At 48.4% G+C, this 11026-nt stretch overlaps 1 long non-coding RNA gene across 1 annotated transcript; it reads left to right on the forward strand.

The window, feature by feature from the left end:
* The first annotated feature begins 7238 nt into the window (after positions 1-7238).
* On the forward strand, positions 7239-10643 carry LOC138062582 (uncharacterized). The gene is made up of 3 exons (XR_011136526.1): positions 7239-7366; positions 7521-7625; positions 9204-10643. It is a non-coding gene; the product is annotated as an uncharacterized lncRNA (long non-coding RNA).
* Positions 10644-11026: the final 383 nt, after the last annotated feature.

The following is an 11026-nucleotide window of genomic DNA, read 5'->3' on the forward strand; positions in this document are numbered from 1 at the left end:
GAAATTGCAGTGCCAGCAGTCAGTTTGAGAGCAGAGGCTGTGTGAAAGCCCTGGTGATGAGCTCCTTCCCTCAGTAAATGAAAGGCAGCTTTGATGGGGATTGGGTCCATGGCAGCTGCCCTCAAGGTTTCTCAGTGTACCTTGAAAGAGGCCTGAGAAGCAAGGCGCACCTGTGGGTGGGTTTAGTGCCCCTAACAAGGAAAGGAAATCAAAGCATTTGGCAGTTCACTGCAAGATCCCACAGGCAGGAGAGCAGAGGCAAAACGGTACCCTGCTCCTTCTCCTGCCGGTCCTCTCGAGTGCACACTGAGCAAGGTGATGGGAGCTGTGCTCCTGCCTTTCTCATGCTGTGGCTGGAGTTGCTGGAGAGCAGCACATCTGCTGTCAGTGCAGCCCAAATAAACAACAGGCCAGGCGTTTAGGGGAAATGCATGCTGGAACAGACTGTAGGACTTGTTGATGTTTGCCAGGAAATTGGTGCAGCTTGTCCACTGGCTGTGAAAATGTTTTTCCCGGGTGAATCAGGGGAGTTTCTTTCCGTCTTTCAGAGCGTCTTGTTCTTGAAAGCCCAACCCATTCTCACGGGAGGTATGGGCACTCCGTTTCTGTTTGCATCTTTCAGGCTGCCTCAGTAAAGGTGCTGCTGCAGCGATAGAAGCTGACCACAGTGCAAATCTCAGGGTAAGTACAAGGATAACATGTATTTTCCTCGGCAGGCTAGCTAGCCAGCAGCACCAGTTTACCTGGACTTCCCCAAACAGCATAATGCTGCTAGCGTTCATTGCACTTTGCCCTTAGTTATGGCAGTAGATGAGCGAGACCAACAGTAACTTCCTAAGTTGCTGCATTTACACTGATTCTTTTTTCCCCTCTTTCTTCTCTTCCCTTCTCTTGTTATTTCACCCATTCCGAGTTGCTCCTCTTCTGACCCACGGATGCGGTTCGCTGGACTCAGAAATCACGGAGCTGGTGCGAGTGCCTTTGTCCCCAAGATATCTCCTGTGGTTGGTCTGGAGCAAGAGGATTAAGCATTAAACGGGCACGTTGCAGAAGTATGCAGCATGCTGTGGCCAAAGATCCCCCTTAATTCCTGGGACTCCAAATGGGGAAAAGAGACCTGTCCGCACATTGTTGGCACTGCAAGGGGAAGGGCAGGGGTCTATGGAGTAGAGGAGGGGAGGAGCTGACTAGGAGCCTGGACACCTGGGTTCTCTCCCAGCTCCAGCGCACTGCTGGCAGACAAGTCTGGGGAATGTCACTTCTGCCCTCTGGGTCTCAGCCAGTCCCTGGGCTGTTCAGTGCTGGCCCTGGGACAGGGTTTACTTTGGTGGGGGGTCCCTGGGGGAGAGCCCCTGCAGCACCCAGAGACCTCGATTCCCCACTCCACGATCTGGCTTGCACTTGCTCCTGAGCTTCCTAGCTGAAAGGAGAGGTGATCCAGACAGAGCTGTGTATGCTGCAGTGGCCATACGGAGGCCTGTGGGATAGCCCGTGGCATTTAACAGCTCTTCCCCTTTCCTGCAGGGAAATCCAAGGCAAGCAAAAGGCTGGTTGCCCCTGCTCGGAAGAGGCACCAACCATCTTCCTTGGGCCTTTTTAGGAGGAGTTGAGCAGCTGGGATAATACCCCTCTAGGCAGATGCTTTTCAGCGCCAGTGCTACAGAGAGGCCAGCAGTGAGAGCAGCAGTGGCAGCTCCCACATGAGCTTGCCGCCACTCAGCCTTGTAGGTGCACTCAGGTAGGAGACGCTGAGTCCAACAGCCCAACGGAAGCGAGGCTGCCACAGCTCCATGTCTCCTTGTCCAGGCAGTAGCGAGCCTGAGCCTGTTTTCCCAATAGGCAGACAAGCACACCTACACACCCTCCATACAGGTATCACTGACCACACAGATCAACACAGAAAACACAGCACTCCCACAAAGCACAGGCCAGATCCTGTTCCTCTCTCCGACTGATCAGGACAAAAGCCCATGAGTGGAAAAAACAGCTATTGATATCCATACCTACAACATGGATCCGCCCAGGTCTGGCCTTAGACAGGCAGGTCCACTGAGTCGCTCAGCCCTGGATCCCCTGGTCTCCCCAGTCTCTGGTTTCTGGGCATGTGAACCCCAGAGACCCACAGCCCCACTCCAGCTGTGGTCCTGGAGGTCCCCTCGCACCTACGCACTCAATCACACCAGGAAGTGGCCTTAGACACTCAGACTATGCAGTAATGGCCCCTCGAGCCCTGGTCTCCCAGCAGTCTCACTGTCGGGGAGCGGTGAGGGTCAGCTGCTCCCACAGGAATGGAGAGCCAAAGGCAGTAACCCAGCTGGCAGGGCAGGGGCCTCACCAGCCAGCGCCCACCCCCCAGTACCCGAGCGAGGCAAATATGGGCAGGCGTGGGGATGCTGTGCAGGTTCAAGCAAGGATCCAGACCATCAGGAAAGTGTGTGGTGATGTGGCATGTCCACAGTCAAGCCGAGAAGTCAATCCTCAGGTGTGTTGAGGGTGATCAGTGTCAGACACAGTCCAGTGATCGTGGGGCAAATCTATTGTGACGAGGCAGGTCCAAGGCCTGGCTTGGAAATCACTCTGCAGGTCAGAGTGCAGATTCTCAGGGTCCATGGCCAGGCACGGACATGGCTGCGGCTGTGCTGGAGACCAGTCCTCCTACACTGTCGCTCAGGCAGGGACTGAAGGTCCAGGGCTGGTCTTCAGTGATGCCCTGGCACCATGGGCAGAGGGTATGGGTGGAGGCTGCGGGTGAGGCTGGTCAGGGCCATTAAGGCCTGTTAGGCACTGATTCCCCAAGACACACCCATGCAAAAGGGTCTCTCTGCTAACAGGTCCAGCACAATGTGCACACTCGCTCTCTCCAGCTGCGAGCACCCTCAGCTCACATGCCCCAGTGACCGCTGGCCCCTTCACCAGTGGCTGGCACTTGGACCTCCTTAGACACACAGGCACACAGTGTAGAGAGTTTCCTCAGCCTGGACAACAGCTGGAAAAGGGATTTAAGAAGAAGACAGGACCGGCTGCAGTTATCAGGCCCAGGGCATGGCTAGAGAAGCTTGCTGACCAGGCACCTGGTCAGAAGCTCTCTGCCCCTTGCATCCCTTTTCCCCCTCTGCTTCTCCGCATTGGTTCCTCCCCAAACCAGCTTGATCCCTCCCTTTCACAGCCTTTGGGCCTCCTCCGAAACATCCCACATTAAGGCTCATTCAGTTTCAGGATGTTCTTCCTGGAATCCCATAATGCATCCCCTACACCTGCAGGCAGTTACCCCCAGCAAGAGGGTCTGCAAGGTGGTCCAGGGAGACCATGTGGTGGGTGTCACACCAGGACAGTGGGTTGAGGAGCCAGGTTCAGGCGCTCTCTCGGACCTGATGAAGTTACAGGGGGTTCCTCAGCCTGTCATTGTTCCTCTGCTCCTCTGTGTTTGTGGAGATTAGCCATTAAAGCTGCATTGCAGATTTAAGAGTCTGGTGATAACCCAGACTCCGGTTTGTATTTCTGTGTACCTGTTTTGCTGACATTTCATCACCTCACTAAGAGTCTCCTGTGTCCTCCACTTTAGTCACCTGTTACAGGCAAAGGTATCCTCAAATCATTTTCATGACTTGACTTAAGCTCCCATGTGAAGCATTCCCTTGCTCGAGAGCTACTTCCAGAATTTCCTTTCCAGGGATTTGAAGCCTTCTCAGATCCAAAGTGCACTTCCCCATGGCAACTTTCGGGGTGTTTGTTCTGGTGCCAGCATTGCCTGGGAGTGTAACTGGTTCTCTGTCCCTAGAGCAACCTCTGTTATCTGTAACAATCAGCCACGGTATTTCCTATGATATCCCTCAAGTGCCACTAAGAACACTTTGGTGGCTGCGGAGAGACTATTGCTTTTTTCAGGATTCTACTGGTGCATTAGTAGTCGGTGATTAGCTGATACACTCAGTTTTGAATCTGGATGAGAAATTTGCAGCAACTTCCACATTTACTGAACCGCGGTTAAGAGCAGAAATTCTGGGGGTTAATCTTGGCTGCCAACATGATGTTCCTGTTCTCTCCTCCTGGGTGCTCCCTGCAGCTACTACTGCCCTGTTCTTTGAGAACTCTAGGATAAAGAGCAAAAATAGAGTCCTGTACTCCAGGAATCTCGGTGAATGTCCTGCTTTTTGCTTTGCTCATCTTCTTTTTTTTTTTTTTTTTTTAACATTTCCTGGGCCAGGAGTAAGCATGTTAACAGAGAGCAAAGTAGGCCATGACCTACATTTACAAGTCTAGGTTTCCTTCTTCTATTAAATCCTGCACTGATTTCCTCATCTTCATGAGACTGAAAGATACAAACTTGTGAAAATCAGTAAAACTAGATGGCTGGATTCCAGGGATCCGGACTTGCTTTCTGCAGAGTAGAACTGTAGGCTAATCTTTTGTGCATACGCAGAGCCTTGATGAAGTTCCTCTGTAGGCACCGAGTGTGCACCTGTCAGATTTTCTGCATGCTTGTGCCTGATCCTTCTTGTCTCTTTTAATTAGGAAAAGCCGAGGAGGAAAGAACGAGAAAGAAACTGAAAAATCTGGGGGTGAAACTGTGAAATTGTGGACAGTGAAGAGGGCAGTGGAGGTTAGTTCTGGCTTTCAGTTTTCTTTACTGGCTTCTGACCCAAAGCCTTACCTTAAACAGTGGAAACAAGCTGAACTGCTGGATATTTTTATCTCTTCACATTTGTCTATCGCCACAGAGCTTACAGACCACAGTCATGGACTCCAGGGCCCTGCTCGAAAGCTCAGGACAGACAGTCAGCAGAAGAAATCAGTGCCTTTCCCAAATGCTTACAACCTAGCAGAACAGAAAAGGCAACAGCTGGCTGTTGGCAGGTGGGCATACAAGGCAATGGATAGTCCTACTCTGAATGATAAGCCCTGCTCTCACTATAGCAGTAGCCTGACACGGGTTTTGAGGAGCCCAGCAAGAATTGTCAGGAGGTAATCTGAATGTAAACATCTCGGTGGAAGACTTTCCAGGTACTTTACAGAAGCTACTGGCATAAACTTGTCCTGCATGCATTGGGTATGTTTTTTCTCATTGGGGAATGTTCCAGTTGGGAACTTGCCTGTTGTTGCTCATGTCATCTGGGGCAGAGCTCAGCCTTGTAACTAGATTACAAGACTTACTACCACGCTAGAGTAAGAAAAAAATTCCTTGACCCATTTTCTCAGAATAACAAGGAATAACTTTAAGAAATAACTGCTTTCCCAGCAGCTGACTCTTGTCTAAGCAAGGGGAGGGTGTTTTGTCCATTGTTATCACTGAGGCTAGTGACAAATCGGTATGCGTGCTCCTCCGTGCTGATTTCTGATTGCTGGAATGTGTCTTGCCCATATTGTTCTTGAGGTTTTGCAGGTTGTCAGGGCTAGCGTGTCCTTGGCATGATGACAAGAGTAAAACCCATAGGTGCCTGTATGGTGCATTTTGGATTTGATATACTTTCCAATAGTATTTGAACAGTTGCATGTTGGTCTGCGTAGTGTAATTATTGTGTCGTCAGAAGAAAGCTAAGACTGAGAAGCGGAAAATGGCAAAGATTCTTGAATGCCCTAAGAGCTTAGACCAAGGAAAACTGTTGAATGCTGTCAAGCTCCGTTGGAAAGTAGGTTATATGCGCAATTCCTGGGAAGGGCTGATTTCTTGTGTACAAGCAGGATATAATTTCAGGAAGGAAAAGCATATAAACACCCACGCTACTTTTCTTTAAATTTCTTGCTGTCATTCTGCAAGTCAAGTTCCCTGGTTTTGCTAGATGCAGGTCTCTGCACACGCTGTATTTCTTTGTCACTTGGCCTACTCCTTGCTGTTTTCCTTTTTTTAGATACACTGGTCTGTGTCTAAAGGGTATCAGAGGTCTACTGCAGATGTAATGCTAACATTTGCAGAGTGTGACTTCCACAGGTCTACTCTCTCTAATTCAGCTTCGTTTCCTACTCGGAGTCTGCGCTGGGTAATACCATTTCCATTTCACTGCACTACTTTTACCAAAGAGTTACCGACTGAGTTTTACTGTTTCCATATCAAACTTCCCGGCTTTCAGTTAAAGCTCTCCACACAGAGTTAAAACAATGGCCTGGGTATCCCTCAAAGAACAGTACCCAAACCAGCTTCCTCGCTCTCTCTGGGGTGACTTTTAGTCCTCCTGAAAAAGCAGGCGTGTGTGTAGTCCACTTGACTTGGGCATTGATAAAAGACACTTGAAACGTCCCTGTGGTCCAAAAAGAGATGGGTGAAACACCTCGCATGTTCTGCCTCACGGCTAACCTGATTTATCTTAAAGGCGCTGGTAACACTCTTCTGAATTCTTTGCTTTCAGACAAAGTAAGATATTGTGTGCACGCTGGTCTTCTGCAGTCACACAAACGTGCATGTTTAGAAGTGCCCAGTCATGAAGCCTTTGCTGCAAAAGACCTAATCGGTAAGTGTATGGCCAACGATCGTTCTTCTTTATCAGTCGTAGTGTCAGTCACAACTCCCCAAAATGCTTTAAAGGATTTTCAGATGGGTGGTAATTACAGAATCCTTGTAGCATGGTAACTGTGACAGTCTGAAGGTACAAAGGAAGCCAGATCTTTTCCTTGGGAGACAGAATACCTTTCAAGAGCTAGTGATTTCAAAAACTGCAACGCCTGAGGTCAGGGATGACAGGATTCAGGAAGTATTGGCTGAGATTCTGTACCTGAAATCCTTTTGTTCTGCACTTGAAGCCACAAGCCGCTTCTCAAAATCTTCATCAGACTATTTAATTGTCAAGGATAGCCAAGGATTTTGGAAACCGGGTAGGTAATTTAGTTAGACTTAGCAGAAGAGTCTGTTTAGAAGCTTTCCAGTATTCTTAGTCTCTTCTGTTCCACGATTCAGAAAGGGTTCATGAAAACTTTTTCATTCGACTCAGAGGTGGAACTCAGTTCTTGTTTCTATGCCAAATTCAGAGCAGCTCATCTGTCCTTAGGGTCAATAAAGAAGCTGGAACCAACTGTTAGCTTACAGGCAGAACTGGGTATGCAGCTCGGTCAGTACTTCCGCGTTATGTAGGGCATCAGATAATCTCTATTGTCACTTGGTTTTTTACGCCATCTATTTTGTAGCCTGCCAGGATGTTAAAGAAGACTGAGAACTTATGTCCAGGCACGCCTTTCCACTGGCAGGCTGCTAGACCCAGCTGGTGCTGCCTTTGAATAGATCTGCATCTGCTTTCCAAGCTCCATGCACCACTGCCTGCTCTACCTGTGGCAAAGAGGCACACTGTGAGGAAAACCAAGGCAGAGACACAGAGGAGTCATAGTTCAACATTTCCCCTTCCCAAGGAAGACTGAATTTTGCTCTCACAAGGGAAAACAGGTAATGCTTTTTGAAATCACGTGCCTGAGGAATAAAACGGACTGGAAAGTTCATAGCTCTCACAGGACATTCTGAGAGAGAGCTCCCTTGAGTCTTGGCAGGACTTAGTGTGTTCTTAACCTTGTTTTTGTTGTTGCCTTTCCAATGCTTTCAGATGGAAAGATGAACTCTACAACAGTACTTCCCCATCCTCCTCCTCTAATGATGAGGAACATTTTCAGAGGCATAGGAAGCAGAGCCCTAACAGAGCTTCCAGAAGGTGAGTGTCACTAGAGAACAGGGGAGGGAGGAAATTACTGAAGACGAGGAGCAGCTGCCTGACTGTGAAGTGTTCCCCTCCCTGCTCTCCTATGGAATCTAAATGGGGGCAGTGTTTAATCCCCTGGCATAAGATTTAATCTGTTGGCACTGATGGCTTTAAGTGGGCTCTCTTTTAGAACGGATTCTTCAAGCGCAGTTAGATTTCTTTGGACGGGTTAGGAGCAAACTCTAAAGAGTCTAATGTAAAATCCCACGGTGCCTCTGCTCTACAGTAGGTTATTCAGAAAGAATAACAGAAAACATATAGAGACAATGATGGGAGTTTCTTTACCTTTCTTTGACACGTGGCTTGTGTGGAATTCATCTTGAGGAACACTTTGATGATGTGGGTGGTCTCTTTGACCAAATTTCAGCTTTTAGAAGAGAAATGGTCATTCTTCCATTGCCTTATCCAGAAGTCCTGTGACAGATTCAAAGTGTGACATCCAAGGCAATGGAGGCTGTGTTAGAACTACAAATGCTGACTCAGCTGTTTGCAGGAGAAGAGACCTGAGGAATCAATACATTTGTGTGCTTGCAAAACTTCTGTCAGGACTGAGCTGTTATAGGAGTAGAAAAAACTAGTTTCTTAAGAATGGATAAAATGCCAAACGTATGTGGATTCCAAATACAAACAATGCCTTGTCAGGGTTGAAGGCTTAGTGTCTGCTGTAATAAAAAAGGGGAGCATACTCCCTAAAACCAGTCTTCTGGTTTAAAAAGGTGGGCTTGGGGAGGTTGTTGTCTGTGTGTTCTCTGTACATGCCAGCCTGAGTGGTTTCTAAGCAGGCCAGGTATATCTAGTGGGAGTCACTTGTACTTTGTTGCTTGAAAGACCTTGATGGGAGTGCTATCTGTAGATTTAACGATTAGCTGTATGCATCCTGGGTCAGCAAAACTCAACCCACAGTAGGCTGAACTACGACTTTAAGTTCTTTGGTTTCAACAACGTAAACATTGCTGAAAGCAATGAAACAAAAACCTTCACAGGATTTGCTGCTTTGAAATTCTCTTCTAGAAAACAGCAGGCTAGCTTTTCTAGTTGAGATTTAAGTGGTTATCTGGACATGCAGAAAACCTTTTTCTTGCTGCCAGCTGTAGACTTTCTCTTCAGCTATTGTGAAAAATGTGGGGAGACCAAATCCAGGAACTGACATCCTTTTAGGAAGGAATGGCAGGCTTTCCTGTCAAGTCCTCCTGCCTGTCCATCTGGAGACAGATCAGATACATGGGTGAGGACTGACTAGTGGGCTGCGTTTAGTGAGCTGCTGAAGACATGAAGTGGAAATGGGAGGAGGCAGATGGACTGCGTGGAAGCAGCACTAGTTTGGGGAGAAGCGGCAAGGTTTCAGATAGCAGGACAGCATTAGTCACACTATTTGAAGGAGCTGCAAGAAAGGCTTCAGGTAGAGGCTCAAAGGTGTCAGGGTTTGAGGCAGTGCTACTTGGGCTGGAGGGCTTTGAACTCTTTGAGGAGGCCAATGTTACCTCTTATATCCCAAATCCGTTTCTTTCTCATCCTCTCTGAAAAAATAAGGCAGGAACTTGGCACCCTGGCTCCTGGACATCAGAGAGCGACGTGGCTTCTCCGATCCTGACGAAAGGGAGGACTGTTTCCAGGGCCAGCACTGACCCCTGACCTGGGGCATAGCCTTGAACTACTCGAGCCGTCTGTGAGAAGATGGACCTGCCAGGAACTGTTGACACACTGGAATTTCAGTATTCAGCCTTAGAAGGAGTTTACCAGCAGTATCCAAGTTATGCACTTTCAAAGCATTTGATGGAAACAGTATCCAGTTAGGAATTTTGTTTCCATAGTCAGGAAAACATCATCAGCTGCAGAGTAACTTGTTTCATCTTGTAAACCCCTTCCTTTAATGCCAACTCTCAGCAGGCTAGAAAGTGAAGGCTGTATGTCGACGGAAGCGTGCTGACGGAAATCAAAGTAGTTGTCTTCCTAAAGTCACTGAAACACAAGACGGAATTTAGCTTCCTAATTTGTAAAGCTTTGGCCTATATGAAGAAAGAGCTGACACTGTAGTCAAGGCATGGAAACGCTCAATCGATTTCTCTTCTGAAAACTGTAACCACTACACTTGGCAGTGGCAAACTGTTGGGAGGTAGGCTTTTAGTGCACACATCCTGACTGCCTTGTACGTGACACGCCTGCATACGCTTAAGTCAGGCTATAAATAGCCATCTCAAAGTCCCTGGAGTGATTCTCCTAGGGAAATTTGTAGATCTGCCTAATAAGCCTCTGTGTGGGGGAACGTGGGCAAGGCTGGCTCCAAGGCAATCTCTTGACTCAGAAAACAGTTTAGACACAAGTTGTCAGGATTGTTTTCTGCCTAAGCAAACCATACGAGATTCCGGTAGGGTGCCCTAGTGACAACAGCATCCGGTTCCTTGGGACAGCACAGCACTCAGGTGCTTCAAGGGCACAGAAATGAAAATGAAAGTGGGAAAGGCAAATGACATGAAACTCAATATTTTATCTACGTAGCCATACGCCTGGAGTTGCAAGCAACACAACTGGTGCATGTGCTGCACTGCTCTGCAACAATGTTGTAAGTGGAGCTTTCAATGAGACTCCCATATCCTCCCAGCATACATGGGCATGGGGAGTATAAAGGACAGTTGGTGCCTTCCTCTGGGCTTCCCAGATGCTGGTGACAAGGAAGTTGGTATGAGAACCTGGAGGCATGTAGAATAGGCTGCTGTGGAGCTCATAACTATGGATCTCTGCAAACTAACACATGGGAGCACATGTAAACAGGATGTCAGCTGAAAACTGTGCAGCAACCACACAGCACTAAGTGTCAGAACACACCTACCAAGACAAACCCGTTGCTTAACACGAAAGTATAATTTCTGCTTTGATTACATTCAAGACCTAGCTGCACAAAGAGAAACAGACCTTAACCTCTGCCTGACTTCAGAGCTCCTGAGATGCAAGGTCACTCCTCAGGAGCCTCACAGCTCGATTCGGCTCGGGGTGTGCTTGAGAAAAGAAGCCGAGCCCTTCAGCAAGGGGGATGAGCCTGGGTGCACTGCTACACCCCCGGGACTGCCGAGTTTTCAGTTCAGGGTGGGCTTGTGCCCAAGTCAGCCTGGAGCACAAGCAGCACAACGCACTCAGACAAGGTGAGGGCAGGCACTGTCAAAGCAGCCTGGCTATGAATCGCAGTTTCAAAGTTAATTCTAGAGGAGGTGACCAGCCTTCAAGCTCTCTGAAGAGCTCCCCAGCTCACAGCCTGCTCTCTCCTTTCCAGAGGCTCCTTTGGACCACGTTCCTTGCTCAGGCAGACCACAAGCCATTGCCTCCACATGATACCTCAAGCACATAAGCAGACCAGCCTC

Source organism: Struthio camelus, chromosome 28 (genome assembly GCF_040807025.1).
Source record: "Struthio camelus isolate bStrCam1 chromosome 28, bStrCam1.hap1, whole genome shotgun sequence".
NCBI lineage: Eukaryota > Metazoa > Chordata > Aves > Struthioniformes > Struthionidae > Struthio > Struthio camelus.